This window comes from Mustela lutreola, chromosome 12 (genome assembly GCF_030435805.1).
Source record: "Mustela lutreola isolate mMusLut2 chromosome 12, mMusLut2.pri, whole genome shotgun sequence".
In the NCBI taxonomy this organism is placed as follows: Eukaryota; Metazoa; Chordata; class Mammalia; order Carnivora; family Mustelidae; genus Mustela; species Mustela lutreola.
This window is the reverse complement of record NC_081301.1, coordinates 10,005,532-10,020,715: the sequence shown is the minus strand read 5'-3', so window position 1 is coordinate 10,020,715 and position 15,184 is coordinate 10,005,532. Positions and strand designations below refer to the sequence as shown.

Below are 15,184 nucleotides of genomic sequence, written 5' to 3'. Positions count from 1 at the left end.
CAGCAAGGCAAGGCACAGTTTCGGTCAGGGACCTCAAAGGCTGACTTAGGGCATCATCTTGGTCCTACTCCCAGAACCTCAGGTTGGGGCAGACCCAGAGTGACAATTGTCAGCAAATGTGTAAGCATATTCTCAAAACTTTTGATGACTTTTCCTTGCCTTATATGACAGAGCCCAGAGGGCACATTCCTTTCATCCATCGTGCCTACTCGGATTGATTGGTACTGTCTACGGAAGCTGCCCAGTGTAAGGAGGAACACTGAGAGATTAGTGATGTCTGCCACGAGAATAAAAAGTCAGGCCAATGTTACATATGCTACATTTTACCATTCCTATTACAGAGCAAGGTCTAAAAATACTTCTCGCTTGAGTTTTTGTCTAGATGTGTGCAGCAGCCTCCACTCAGGTCTGCTGGCTTCTTGGTTCTTCCCATCCTCCGATCCTCAACTTCTGCTGCTGGAGGGAATTTTCTAAAACGAAAATCGGATCATTTCATCCCATTACCTATCACTGACCCCTGGCTCCTCCCCTTGCTTGGAGGAACAAACCACACTACAGGGTTGACAATCCAGGCCCCCACTGGCCTTCCCTGTCTCTTCCTTGGCCACTCATTTCCAGACTCCCCCCACCTATAGCCCCATTGATCTGAGCATCTTCAAGAGCAGAATTGTGAAGATTCAAGGCAGCTTGGAAAGTCCGACCGAAAACCCTGATGTGGAGTTGTAGACTCCAATGAAGATCAGAGGGGCAGCCAGAAACCTCCTCAGCATTTGCCACTAGTATGTTTGACAAATGAGAGGGGGCTGGTAAACTTCCAAGGACCCCTTCGGTGTGGTTTACCAAGGCTGTCATCCGGCTCACCCTGAACCACACTGACCTGAAGGGATTAGTACTGAGTTGCCCCACGGAGGGGAATGTACCCTACTCTCTCTCCTGATTGCCCATTCCAAGACAGCTCCCTCATCAGAAGACACAGGATGGAGGCTTTCAGGCACTGCTGGGTCCAAAGCTCTCTTGCCTAGGGTCCAGACAGGCATAAGGGTTCCTGCCCCACCAGAGGCCAGTAGGGTTCCTTTCCAAACCCCCTCAGTCCTAACTCTTGCTAGTCCCCTGAAGGCAATCAGATAATTCAGTCTTTCAATTTCACAAACTTTACACAGAGCCCCTGCTCCAGGGAGGCTCAGGGATGAGCATGAATTGCTGAAGAGGCCTGAATGAGTGTCTTGAGGGAAAATACCTTCTTTAAAGAAAAGAACCGAAACAGACTTTTTTGTTTCTTATTTTCTATTTAACTTTTACTTTGGAATAATGTCAAGGTTCTAAATCACAAGAGTAGCACAAAGGATTCCCGCATACCCTTTCCCCAGATTCGCTGATTACTCGCATTTGTGAATTTGTTTCACCATTCTCTCTCTCTAGGTAGATCCTTTTTCTGAACCATTTGAGGGTAACTGGCAGAGTCGATGTCCCCTTTGCCCTAAATACTTCAGTGTGTATTTCCTGAGAAGAGAGATACGCATATACCCACAGGACAATTAGCAAAATCGGGACATTTAGCACTGACATAACATTCTATCTAATCTACAGGTCTCACGCAAATTTAGCTAACCATCCCAGTGATGCCCTTCAGAGCAGTTTTTCTCCCAGTTCAGAAACCCATCCAGAATTATATATCACATTTAATTTTCATGTCTCCTTAGTCTCCCCCAACTTGGGAACAATCCCTCCTCCTTTCTGTCTTTCATGATGTTGCCATTTTGAGAAGTGCCGGTCATTTACTCTGTAGGATATTCCTCAATTTTCATTTGTCAGGTATTTCTTCATGATGAGATCAGGCTGTGCGTTTCGGGCAGAGCAGAAAAGATTATTGTCTATTGTGCATTCTATTAAGAAATACTTGTTGGGGTGACTGGCTGGCTCAGTTGGTAAACTCTTGATCTTAATTAATAAATCTCTAATTAATAAATATTTAATTTAATTAATAAAATCTTTTAAAAAAGAAAATCTTTAAAATTTTTTTAAATTATTTTTTAACACTTTTTTTTTAAAGGTTTTATTTATTTATTTGACAGACAGAGATCACAGGTAGGCAGAGAGGCAGGCAGAGAGGCAGGCAGAGAAAGAGGAGGAAGCAGGCTCCCTACTGAGCAGGGAGCCCGATGCGGGATTTGATCCCAGGACCTGGGATCATGACGTGAGCTAAAGGCAGAAGCTTTAACCCACTGAGCCACCCAGGCGCCCCTAAAAAAAAAAAATTCTTAATGTCAAGTTGTCCCGTTACAGGTGATGGTTATTTTGGTCACTTGGTTAAGACGTGTCTACCAGTTTTACCTACTGTACAATTACTATTTTCTCTTTGTAATTCACAAATAATTTCTAGGGGAGTACTTTGAGATTATACAGATATTTTATTCCTTTTTTTTGAAGATTTTGTTTATTTATTTTGAGATAGAGTGAGCGAGAGAGAAAGCGAGCGAGAAAGCACGTGAACAGGGTCAGAGGGAGAGGGAGAAGCAGACTCTCCACTGAGTAGGAATTCAATCTCAGGACCCTGGAATCATCACGAGAGCCGAAGGCATATGCTTAACAGGCTGAGCCACTTAGGCGCCCCAGATATTTTGTTCCTCATCAAACTTTCATTCTCTATGTTTAGATCTTGACAATTCTTTTTTTTTTTTTTTTTAATAGATTTTATTTATTTATTTAACAGAGATCACAAGCAGGCAGAGAGGCAGGTAGAGAGAGAGAGAGGGAAGCAGGCTCCCCACCGAGGAGAGAGCCCGACATGGGACTTGATCTCAGGACCCTGAGATCATGACCTGAGCCAAAGACAGTGGCTTAACCCACTGAGCCACCCAGGCGCCCCAGATCTTGACAATTCTTATCTATATTAATTATTACTCTGATGATTACAAAATTGTGGCTCAAAATTTCTGTTGTTATTAGCAGTCTACTGTAAAGAAGAGCTTACAGTAGTTGTACATGTATGCTTGTTTAGATGACGGGCCATGAATACTTATCTGAGCCAGTGGGTTATAATTCATTACTATCATTATTTACTTGATAACCAAACTGTCCCAGATTTGTTTGGGATGAAAGCTCATTCAAGCTGGCTGGTATGGCGTTTTGCTGATCTCTCTTATTCATTGAGTGCTAGCTTACTTTTAAGGGCAAAAGAATGCTCCCGACTCATCTTCTACTCTCTCTGGCCTGGCCCAGAAATCACCCCTTTCTCCACAGAGCTCTGGTTCCCTTGGTAGAGGATGGTATTTAGAAGCTAGGAGATGGAAGCCTAGGTGGCTCAGTGGGTTAAGCGGCTGCCTTCAGCTCAGGTCACGGTCCTGGAGTCCCGGGATCAAGTCCTGTATTGGGCTCCCTACTCAATGGGGAATCTGCTTCTCCCTCTGACCCTCCCTTCTCTTGTGCTCTCTCTCTCTCATTCTCTCGCTCTCTCTCAAATATAAAAAAAGAAAATTGTTTAAAAAAAGAAGAAGAAGCTAGGAGCTAGGCACTGGGTGGGCTTATTATTTCTAGGTCCTCTCAGTGGACAGAACTAGGAAGTTCATGCGTACCTAAATAGAAATCCAGGAGTTCATCCTGTTACCTCCTAGTCCAGCCCAGTATCCCAACATTCTTCACGGCCTTCCCCATGGCATATCTGAGTGTCTATTTCAGTGAGAAACCTGGTTCTCAATATCCTCAATGTAGTTAATCTTTTACTCAATCCTCCAGTACACAGAGAATAGTTTTAGAATTGCTAATCCATGCCACTGTGAAAAACAAGCCTTTTAGATAGCATTTTCTTTTTTTTTTTTTTTTTTTTTTAAAGATTTTATTTATTTATTTGACAGAGAGAGATCACAAGCAGGCAGAGAGGCAGGCAGAGAGAGAGGAGGAAGCAGGCTCCCTGCTGAGCAGAGAGCCTGATGCGGGGCTCGATCCCAGGACTCTGAGATCACGACCTGAGCCGAAGGCAGCGGCCCACCCACTGAGCCACCCAGGCGCCACCTAGATAGCATTTTCAATATTTGTTTGTAATTCTTTAATTTTTTTTTTTTTTTAAAGTAAGCTCTACACCCAGTGTGGGGCTTGAACTCATGACCTGAGATCAAGAACCACATGTTCTACTGACTAAGCCAGCCAGGTGCCCCTTTAATCTTTTTTTTTTTTTTCCACAAATTTGCATATCATCCTTGCTCAGAGGCCATGCTCATCTTCTCTGTATATGTGCTGTCAAAGCAAGAACATAATTCTTTTTATCTTCAGACTGAGAATATATATCAAAGTTCTGTATTCAGTGGGAGAAGATATTTGCAAACCACATATCAGATAAAAGGCTAGTATCCTAAAATCTATAAAGAACTTATCAAACTCAACACCCAAAGAACAAATAATCCAATCAAGAAATGGGCAGAGGAGGGGCGCCTGGGTGGCTCAGTGGGTTAAAGCCTCTGCCTTCGGCTCAGGTCGTGATCCCAGGGTCCTGGGATCAAGCCCCACATCGGGCTCTCTGCTCAGTGGGGAGCCTGCTTCCTCTCTCCCTACCTGCCTCTCTGCCTACCTGTGATCTCTGTCAAATAAATAAAATCTTAAAAAAAAAAAAAAAAAGAAATGGGCAGAGGACATGAACAGACATTTCTGCAGAGAAGACATCCAGATGGCCAACAGACACATGAAAAAATGCTCCATATCACTCAGCTTCAGTAAAATATAAATCAAAATCACAATGAGATACCACCTCACACTGGTCAGAATGGCTAAAATGAGCAAGTCAAAAATGACAGATGCTGGCAAGGATGCGGAGAAAGGGGAACCCTCCTATACTATGAGTGGGAATGCAAGCTGGTGCAGCCACTCTGGAAAACAGCATGGAGGTTCCTCAAAAAGTTGAAAATAGAGCTACCCTATGACCCAGCAATTGCACTACTGGGTATTTACCCTAAAGATACAAATGTGATCTGAAGGGGCACGTGCACCAGAATGTTTATAGCAGCAATGTCCACAATAGCCAAACTATATAAAGAACCTAGATGTCCATCAATAGATGAGTGGATAAAGAAGAGGTGGTGTATTTATACAATGAAATACTATGCAGCCATCAGAAGAAATGAAATCCTCACATTTGCAATGATGTGGATGGAACTAGAGGATATGCTGGGTGAAGTAAGTCAAGCAGAGAAAGATGATTATCACATGATCTCCTTGATATGAGGAATTTGAGAGGCAAAGTAGGGGGTTTGGGGGGGTAGGGAAGATAAAAATGAAACAAGAGGGGATCGGGAGGGCGACAAACCATAAGAGAGAGACTTAATCTCAAAAAACAAACTGAGGGTTGCGGTGGGGAGGGGGATATGGAGAGGGTGGTTGGGTTATGGACATTGGGGAGGGTATGTGCTAGGGTGAGTGCTATGAAGTGTGTAAGCCTGACGATTCACAAACCTGTAACCCTGGGGCAAATAATACATTAGATGTTAATTTAAAAAAAAAAAAAAGCTTTTCCCTGAGGCCCCAAATTTATAGTTGGTGTACCACATGGCTCCAGACTACCAGTAAGGGTGGTTATATAATAGACTTTCTCAGAGGCAGAGAAAGTCAGGTCAGGCATTAGAAAGTGCTACAACTTATGAATGATCTTAGAGTATTTATAATATTGATAGGAAGGAAGAACTTAGGAGGCCATCTGCCAAGAACTAACTTGCCAGCCTCAGTTTCTAATGAGAAAAGCTAGACGTACCATTTATATTAGTATCGAAGTATAAGTACAGCACTGGGCCAATAGTAATTATATTTAAAAGAGGTGATTTATCACATATATGTAAATAGCTTAGTTTAGTTGTTATATAAGACTTTGTCATGTCAGCAAGTCACAAAAAAATCTGTCCTGTGTACTGAAAAAAAAAGTTTTGTATTCAAAAGTTACCTGGATTGGTTCTTTTTTCCCTTCAGTGTGGTTTGTTATTCATTTGAAATATAATTCAATAATTTATAAAATTATGAACACAGAGTGATTTCATTGGAGATTACTTCTTTCCGAGGCTTGTTTTAGTTCCCTTATCAATAACACATAACTAAACTTTCTTTTTTTGCTTTTTCACCTATCTTCTTGCTGCTTTTTGTTTTAATAAAGGAAATTAACTAATTTACATGCAAAGTGAAAGCTAATATGTCTGGTCTTTTTTCTGATACTTTGTTTTTGTTTTTTATTTGTTTACATCTTTTTTTTTTAAAGATTTTATTTATTTATTTGACAGACAGAGATCACAAGTAGGCAGAGAGGCAGGCAGAGAGAGGAGGGAAGCAGGCTCCCCACCGAGCAGAAAACCCAACACGAGGCTCGATCCCAGGACTCTGAGATCATGACCTGAGCCAAAGGCAGAGGCTTAACCTCCTGAGTCACTCAGGCACCCCTGTTTACATCTTTAATATGTCTTTTTTTTTTTTTTTTTTTTTTTAAGTAGGCTCCATGCCCAACATAGGGCTTGAACTCACAACTCTGAAATCAAGAGTTGGAAGCTCTACTGATTGGACCAACCATCTCCCCCACCTTCAATAGGAATGGGAGAGAATCAGCCCCTTTCATCTGCCAGTGTCCAGCATGTGGTCTGGAACATAATAAAGCTCAGTAAGCATTTGTGGAATGTTCACTAAAAGCTCAGCAAGTAGCTTTCCCTTGTACCTGGATAGATAGACATGGAGTCTTTGACCTCATTGAGATGATAGCAATGACTGTATCAGTAGTTGCTGAATAATGATGCAGAAAGTCTAAGCAGAGGGACTGAATGTTGCAATCACCGAACAGACTATACTTGTTACTTCTGAACACTGACTAGGAACCAGGCATGGAGCTATATTATGTTATTTGTTCCTCACAATAATCCTATTTCACAGATGAGGAAACAGGGTTTAGAGAAGTAATTTGTCTTCACAACTAGGAAGCAGTAGAGGTAGGATCTGAATCCAGACCTGATGTCAAAAATCTACCTTTTACCCATCACATGTCCCTGCGTCTACATATTCAGAGACAAACACATACACGGGCAATCCCAGGAACTCTGAAGCTGTTGTTTACAAGATCAAAGTTTCCTTAACTGGACCCAACTGCCAGCCAGATGGCCAGAATGGGGCTAATCCCACATGGTCATGCCCATGAAGGGATAGGAAATGCTCCTTTAATGGCTTCGAAATGTACCACCCTACAATGTCCTGCCCATCAAAGGTAACTCAGATTTGTAAGGTTTGGCCAAAGTATGAGGAAACCAACATTCTTGGGTTCTGCTGGTGGGAGTGTAAATAACAGGCAACATTGATAAGACCTTATTACAGGCCAGGCCCTTTACACCGGAGTTTCTCAACTCAGTACTATTGACATTTGGGATAGGATCACTCTTTGTTGCTGGAGGGGCATGTTTAGCTGCCTCTCTGGGCTCTTCCATTCAGATGTTAGTGCTACCACACCCTGGCTGGACAACCGAAAACATCTCCAGACATTGCCGAGTGTCTGCAGAGGGGTAAAGTCACCCCCAGCTGAGAACCGCCATTTACATGTATCAGACTAATGTAATTCTAACAACAATCCTGTGAAATTGGTACTTTCATTATCCCCATTCTATAGATAAGGCAGCTGAGTCATCCATAGGTTAAGGCCCTATCTTTCAGGAACAGTAGAAAACAGATTAAAACCCAGGCAGTTAGAGTCCAGAAGCCACAATGATTCACTGTAGTGGGCACCCTTTCTGATCTGACATTTCCCTAGAACAATCTGAGACAATATAAAAAGAAATAAACATGCATGCCATTTGGCCCAGTCTAGAACTTTAAGGAAATGTACACACAGGATGCTCAGCTGAGCGTTTACTCTCACGAAAAGCTGGAAGGGCAGTAAAGACCCATCCAGGGGGGGTAATTCTTTCCTTTCCTTGTGGGCCTGAATGCTTAAGCACTGAACACAAACCAAAATTATTATTATTATTAAAATATTTTATTTATTTATTTTAGCAATGGGGGAGGGGCAAAAGGAGAGAGAGAGAGGCAGAGTCTCTGCTGATTGCGGAGCCCGATGTGGGGCTTCATCCCAAGACTCTGAAGTCATGACCTGAGCCGAAACCAAGAGTCAGACATGTAACCAACTGAGCCACCCCAGCACCCCAAAATTGTTTTTTAACCTTATAAATTATTCTACAGACATTAAAAAGGGTTATGCAATACTGAGACAGATAAAGGTCCTCCGTATTTTACTGAATAATAATTTAAGAAAAGAGTAGAAAACCCCATGTAGACTATGGTTTTATTTAGAGAAAAAAAAATTTGTACGTAAAGCAAGGGGGAAAAGTACTGTTTGTACCTAGAGGTGATTTGCAGCAGCCCTTTCATTTGTTGAGAATATTACCTGATGGGATGCTTGGTGTGAGAGAAGGGCCAGTCACAAAGGCCACATACAGTATGATTCCATTTATGTGAAATGTCAGAATGGGCAGATCATGGAGGCAGAAAGCTTGGCGATTGCCAGGGGCTGCGGAGTGGGGCCGGGGGAGTGGCGGCTGATGCACGTGGGGATTTTTTAATGAGGTGGTGAAAATGTTCTGGAATAAAATAGTGATGATGGTCCCATAGCCTCGTAAATATACTAAAACTCACGGAATTGTACGCTTTTAAAGTGTGGATATTATAGTATCTGAACAATGTTTCAGAAAAGCAAATTCTGACAGAAATGCAAAGAGAAACTGACAGATCCAAAGCAATGATTAGGGAGCCATTGATATGATGGAGTCTGGCTGCCCAGGAGGCCTTGGGACTCCTGGAGGGATATTTCCAACAGAGCATGGGAAGGGCAGCTACGGTTTATTGAATGTCAAAGAGTACCCGGACAAGATGGGGACATCCAGGGCTGACACAGGGCTTCCATGCACACAGATGGGTACTCATTTCTGCCCCATTGCTCTCTATGTTCAAGCCCCAAGAGGCTCTTGAATTAGAGGTTATTCCCTTCAATGGGCTTTGGTGGAGCCAAAGGGACAGTTTGGGGGTCCACCAGCCCCTACTCCTACCCCTAATAAGCCCACAGGCCAGGTAAAAACAACAACAACAACAACAACAAACTGTGCAATTACTGCAGGACAAGCCCTTCAGTCCCCACTTCCAACTTGACCGACTTCACCAAAACCCAACTCAAAATCACACAAACAACAAGGGGCCTTCTTTTCCTTGCATAATGAGAAATTCTGAGTAAGGCAGTACAGAATTGTTTATCCAAAAGCTAGAGGACATCGCTGAGGACTCAGATTCTTGCTTTTTTTGGCTCAACCACCATCAGATGTTGGTCGCATCCTCAGGGGCGCAAGATGGCTGCAGCAGTTCCAGATATCACATACTCACCATCAGTGTCCAGAGGCAAAAAAGGGTTTGGCTGGTTCTTCCCAGAAGCCCTCCTACAGACCCTTTTCCCTCCTCAGAGTCAGAGCTGGACCACATGCCCTCTCCTGCCCCCAACCACTGGCAAACAGATGAGGACCCCTGTGATCTGCTTAGACTCATCAAGATAACCTGAGGAAAGCAGTAAGCTAATGGCTGGAGGGGTACACACCAGAACAAAATCTGGTTTTTATTGCAATGGAAGAAGGGGAACTGGCTGCCAGCTGTGGCCCCACTGGAATTCCTCCTCCAGAGGCTTGCCCTCTATGACATGCTCTTTCCCAATTTCTCCAGGTAAATATCTTTTCTATACTCACATCAATCTGTCATCTCCTCTAGGAAGCCCTCCCTGTCCTCACTGGCTAGGTCAAAGAACCAGCATCTTCTTCACATCTCTGGCCACAGTTGCAACTAAATAATCACATATGTCATTCTCTAATGAAAGTCGGTCCCCAGAAGCAGACCTACCCTTTATTCCGAGGACACAGTCAGAACCTGACACACAGTAGGTACTCGATAAACAGTTATTGGTTAGACAAATGCATCAGTATGTTACAAGAAGCAGATTTAAGTTCTGGAACATGATATTAAGAGCTTTCTCTGGGTGGTGAGATTTTTTTTTTATTAAAGCAGAGTGCTCACATCTTAGGCGTAGCTCAATGACTATATAAATGTGTAAGCAGCTGGGGGAGTGACATGGAGTAATTTTATTTTCCTCTCTGTCCTTTCATGGGAGGTTTAAATCTTTTTCAAATTTACAAGGGGCTGAGTCATTTCTACAAAAACAAACCTTTATTATTATTATTATTTTAAACAAAGAAAATGTCATTTTCAACTATTGGGGATGTGGAAGGAACCCATGGGGTGCTAAGAATTTCTTCCTTCGTTTTGTTTTCTCTTCCTCCGCAATCCCGCAGCAGGGGCACCCTCCTAGAGTTTTAGATAACCTCCTCCTTCCTCCAGGGGGTAAGTTGGAGTGTGTTACAAAGGCCCAAAAGGCTGTGCTGGGGTCAGGATTAAAATGAGGCAAAAGGTAAATTTTCATGAGAAAAAAGGTATAGGTGTCTGTGTCTTACTTTTCTTTTTCTCCCAAAGCAGGAATTTGGGGGATTTGAAATATTTGGCTCTCTTTTTTTTTTTTTAAGTTTTTATCTTATTATTGGACACAGAGAGAGACAAACAAGGGGAAGGAGGCAGAAGGAGAAGGAGAAGTAGGCTTCCCACTGAGCAGGGAGCCTGACATGGGGCTTGATCCCAGAAACCCGGAATCCCGACCCGAGCCAAAGGCAGATGCCCAACCAACTGAGCCACCCACGTGCCTCATGTTTGGCTCTTTAAATAAAGAATGGGAATTTACTCTTAAAGATGTGCCCATCTGAATCATTTGTATATGATGAAATGTTCATTGGTTCATTTGTTCAGTCACTCATTCATTCACTGGGGTCCGCCTGTAGGTGTGGGGAACACAGAAATGGATCAGATCCCGTGCCTGACCCCAGAGAGACAGACAGCCACGACGACTATCACTTCAGAGTGTGACTGGTGCACACATCTGATGTGGGTTTTGAAGCAGAGAAAGTGCAGAAAGGCATTTCAGGCAGAGAGAACAGCTGAGCCAAAGCACGGAGGCTAAGACAGCATAGCACGCTGAGTGCGACGGTCAAGGGCATGGATGCACAGCCGAAAGGCCTGGGTTTGCGTCTTGCCTTAACCCACCTCTTAGCTGTACCATCTTGAGCAAGCTTTTCACTCTGTGCCTCAGTTTTTTCATCTATTAAATAGAGCTAATGACAGTGCCTACCCCATAGGGTTCATGAGGACTAACTCAGATAAATCACCAAAGAGCTTATGCCTTTTTTTTTTTTTAAGATTTTATTGGGGGTGGGGCACCTGGGTGGCTCAATAGTTAAGTCTCTGCGTTCAGCTCAGATCACGATCCCAGGGTCCTGGGATTGAGCCCTGCATCGAATTCCCTGCTCCATGAGCCTGCTTCTTCCTCTTCCTCTTCCTCTGCCTGGTGCTCCCCCCTGCTTCTCTCTCTCTCTCTCTGTCAAATAAATAAATAAAATCTAAAAAAAAAAGAAAAAAAGGATTTTATTTGGGTGCCTGGGTGGCTCGGTTGGTTGGATGTCTGCCTTTGGCCTGGGTCGTGATCTTGGAGCCCTGAGATCGAGTCTCATGTCGAGCTCCCTGATTCGAAGGGAGTCTTTCTCTCTGCTTGCTTCCCCCCCTGCTTGTGTTTTCTCTCTCTCTGTGTCAAATAAATAAATAAAACCTTAAAAAATATATTAAAAAATATTTTATTTATTGGGGTGCCTGGGTGGCTCAGTCATTAAGCATCTGCCTTCGGCTCAGGTCATGATCCCGGCGTCCTGGGATTGAACCCCACATTTGGTTCCCTGCTCAGTGGGGACCCTGCTTCCTCCAATCCCCTTGCTTGTGTTCCCTCTTTCACTGTTTCTCTGTCACATAGATAAATAAAATCTATTTTAATACATCCCCAGAGGCGCATGGGCGGCACAGTCGGTTAAGCATCTGCCTTTGGCTCACGCTGTGGTCCCAGGTCCTGTCTCGGGGTCCTGGGATCGAGCCCCATGTTAGGCTCCTGGCTCGACAGGGAATCTGCTTCTCCTTCTGCCCCCTCTCGGACTTTGCTCACTCTCTCTCAAAAAAAATTTTAAAAATAAAGAGGCAATTAAGGTAAAATGAGGTCACTGGAATGTACCCTGATCCAGTTTGACTCTTATCCCCATAAGAAGAGAGAAGGACAAGACAAGCGCGCAGGACTGACCACATGAGGGCACAGGGAGAAGCCGGCCGCCTACATGCCAAGGAGAGAAGCTTCAGAAGGAATCCATGCTACGGCACCTTCCTCTGCAACTTGCCGTCTCCAGAACTGTGAGAAAGTCAACTTCTCTTGTTCAGTCTGTGGCACTCCCCCATGACTGCTCGACTCATCCAGAGTCCAGGGGTGCAGTGGAGGGACTTGGGGTTGACTAGATGTGGGAGCTACGGGACAGAGAGAGGACAACCGTGGATTCCGGCTGATGTAAGTGGAAGGAGGTGCGGTCGCCGAGATGGGACAGGGGTGAGGGCAAAGAGAGCGAATTCTGTTTCAGGCTGGTGAAGTGTGCCAGGGGAGGAGATGCCTCCACGCCCTCCCATCTCTGCGTCCTGGCCTCTGAGTGTCCTGGCGCCAGGCCTACAACGGCTCTACCAGCCACGCTGTGGTGACAGATGCTGTCCCACCCAGCCCCAGTGCAGCCTGGGTGGGGTGCAGCCAGCCGGGCCTTGCCGCAACGTGCAGAAGTGGAAGGAAGGGTGGACCGGCTGCGGCACAGGCCTCAGAGATAGGGCCAAGGGCGCCCATCCTTCTAGGAAAACAGTCTGGTCCCCAGGATACGGCTCGTATGTCTTATGTCACCTTGGCTATGTCACCTTGCAGCTGGCCCAGTCCAAGTCACAATTTTCTTGGGCATAGTGACTGGGCTTTCACCACTATGAAGGGTAATAGTGCCCGCTCCCCGGCTGTCATGGCCAGGGCTCATAGGGGTGCGGTGCCTTGTCCGGCTGCTTGCGCGTGTCTGTGGGCCCCTGGAGTCTGTGCTCTTCAGAGCTCTGATGGCCGGCTCGGTTCCAGGCTTCCCTCAAAGTGGACTTGGGCCATCTGCCCCAGACGTCCAGTGACTTCTAGAGGTGTCATCTCTGAACATGTATTCCTAGATTCCTAGATTTTATGGTTAAATCTGTTTTGTTTTGTTTTGAAGGAGTTTCAAGGCTCATCTGCTATAAATATTTAATGTGAGAACTTGGAAGCCTTTGGAGGCCGGAACTGTAATTACCGCAAAGTGCTCGGGTGGCATAAATCCCTGCCAATTCCTGGGCCATCTGGGGAGCCCAGGCCCTGCCCCAGTGTAGCCCTTGGGGATTCCCCCCCACCCCCTCAGGGGTCCTGGCCAAAGCCACTTCCCATGGACTAGGTCCGAGCTCAGCCCGCCCGGGAAGCTGGCTGGCTTCCCGGCTGTGGTTTTTGTCCTGATGTGCTGGGAGCTGTCCCACGGTCTAAGGCCTGGCTTTGGCTAATGCCTCTCCTCCCAGCAGAGGGCTAGGGGAGACATGGGGCTTGCATCCAGTGAGGTCCTGGGTTCAGATCCCACATCTACCTCCTAGAGGTCCACAGGACCTGAGTGTGGGCTCAGGAGCCAGATTCTGGATTAGAACCCAGATTCAACCACTTCTCAGCTACATGGCCTTGGGCATCTCATTGTTTCCTCTTCTCACATAGGAAAGTAGAAGAGTACTGATCTTTGGGTACAGTAAGTACAGGCTAAGGGAAGGCATTAAATGACCCAATATGTATAAAGTGCTTGGAACAGTGTCTGACACAGACTAAAGGCCCAGTGAATGTGGGATACTACAGTTATTGTGCCTTTGAGGAGTGTCCCTTCAGCTCCCTGAGCCTCAGTTTCTCCATGAAAATGGGAGTGATAGGGGACCCTACCTCAGAGCACTGATCAGCTGATTAGATGAGATGATACAAGGAAAACAGTTAGCACAGTACCTGGCAACTAGTGAATGTTCAGCAAGTTACTAGCCATTATTTTCATCATCCCAAACCCTTCCGGCAAGCTCACCCTCCAGAAAAACCGTCTAAGAGGTTAAAGGATGGAATTAGTGCGAAGAGAAGCAAAGCTCCACATCAAACCATTTCTAGAGTAAGGCTGCTGGCCACCCTGAAGCCCTGTAAGCCCCTTGGTGAGCAACACATGTCGGGCAAGGGACGGGGAACATGAAGGGTCCGCGAAGCAGCATGTCCTGAAGGCGAGGCTGGCAGCTGACGATCGGAAGCGGCTGGGAGGATGTCAGCTGTGGGGCTGGGGGACTGGGCTGGGGGGAGGCAGAATGCCAAGGCCAAGGGTGGGGCGGGGAGGGGCCGGGAATCTGAGCCAACGGGTGGGACCAGGGGCACCATTCCAATCTGGCTGGGAGCTCAGGCAAGTTCCTGCCCCTCTGAGCGGCACTTTGCTCATCTGTTAAGTGGGGCCAATGATGCATCCGATGACTCAAAGAACACATGTGCACACCCTGCCAGGTGCGCGGTAGGTGCTCAGTCACAGGGCTGTTGCTGTGACCTGGAGGCCTAGACCAGTGTCGGGGAGAAACTGGGGACAAAGCCTCCTGTACGTGGGACGGAGCACAGAGAGAGGGCAGGACTGCTGACCCTGGCTTTAGAGCATCTTGGCTTTCCTCCTCAGCATCTTCTGCAGACTGTGCAGACCCGGGCAGTCTCCCCGGCATCCTAAATGTGGAAGCAGATTTCCCAACCTAAGAATGGGGCTGGTGATGCCAGTGGGCATTGGAGAGGGACCCTGTGGGTGAGGCTGCCCTCCCAGGGACTGTCTGTAGCCCGTCCCCATGCTCTGCAAACTGCTTCTTCCTGAGACTCACTCTGGGCCTTTCTTCCAACCAGGAGGCACCAGGATCATCATACATTCCTCCCCAGGCTCCAGACTTCAGGTCTGCAGTGCTGGGAGTTCAGACCCACTCTGCTCCGAGCACTGGGACTCTGATCACCAGCTGCGAGGTGATAAAATGCCTACACGATGAGAGGAAGTGAGGTGAATGACAGAGGTATTGTGACCGGCGTTAGGCTACTACTAACTGGCGATAGGTCAGTGGGAGAATCAGCTGCTCCCAGACCACAGCTGACCACAGGTAACTGAAACTGTGGGAAGCAAAACCTCAGGTAAGGGATCTACTGCATAACAAATCTAGG

At 45.9% G+C, this 15,184-nt stretch overlaps 1 pseudogene; it reads right to left on the bottom strand.

Moving 5' to 3' along the window:
* Nucleotides 1-4,155: 4,155 nt before the first annotated feature.
* LOC131813382 (U6 spliceosomal RNA) lies at nucleotides 4,156-4,255 on the bottom strand (annotated as a pseudogene).
* Nucleotides 4,256-15,184: the final 10,929 nt, after the last annotated feature.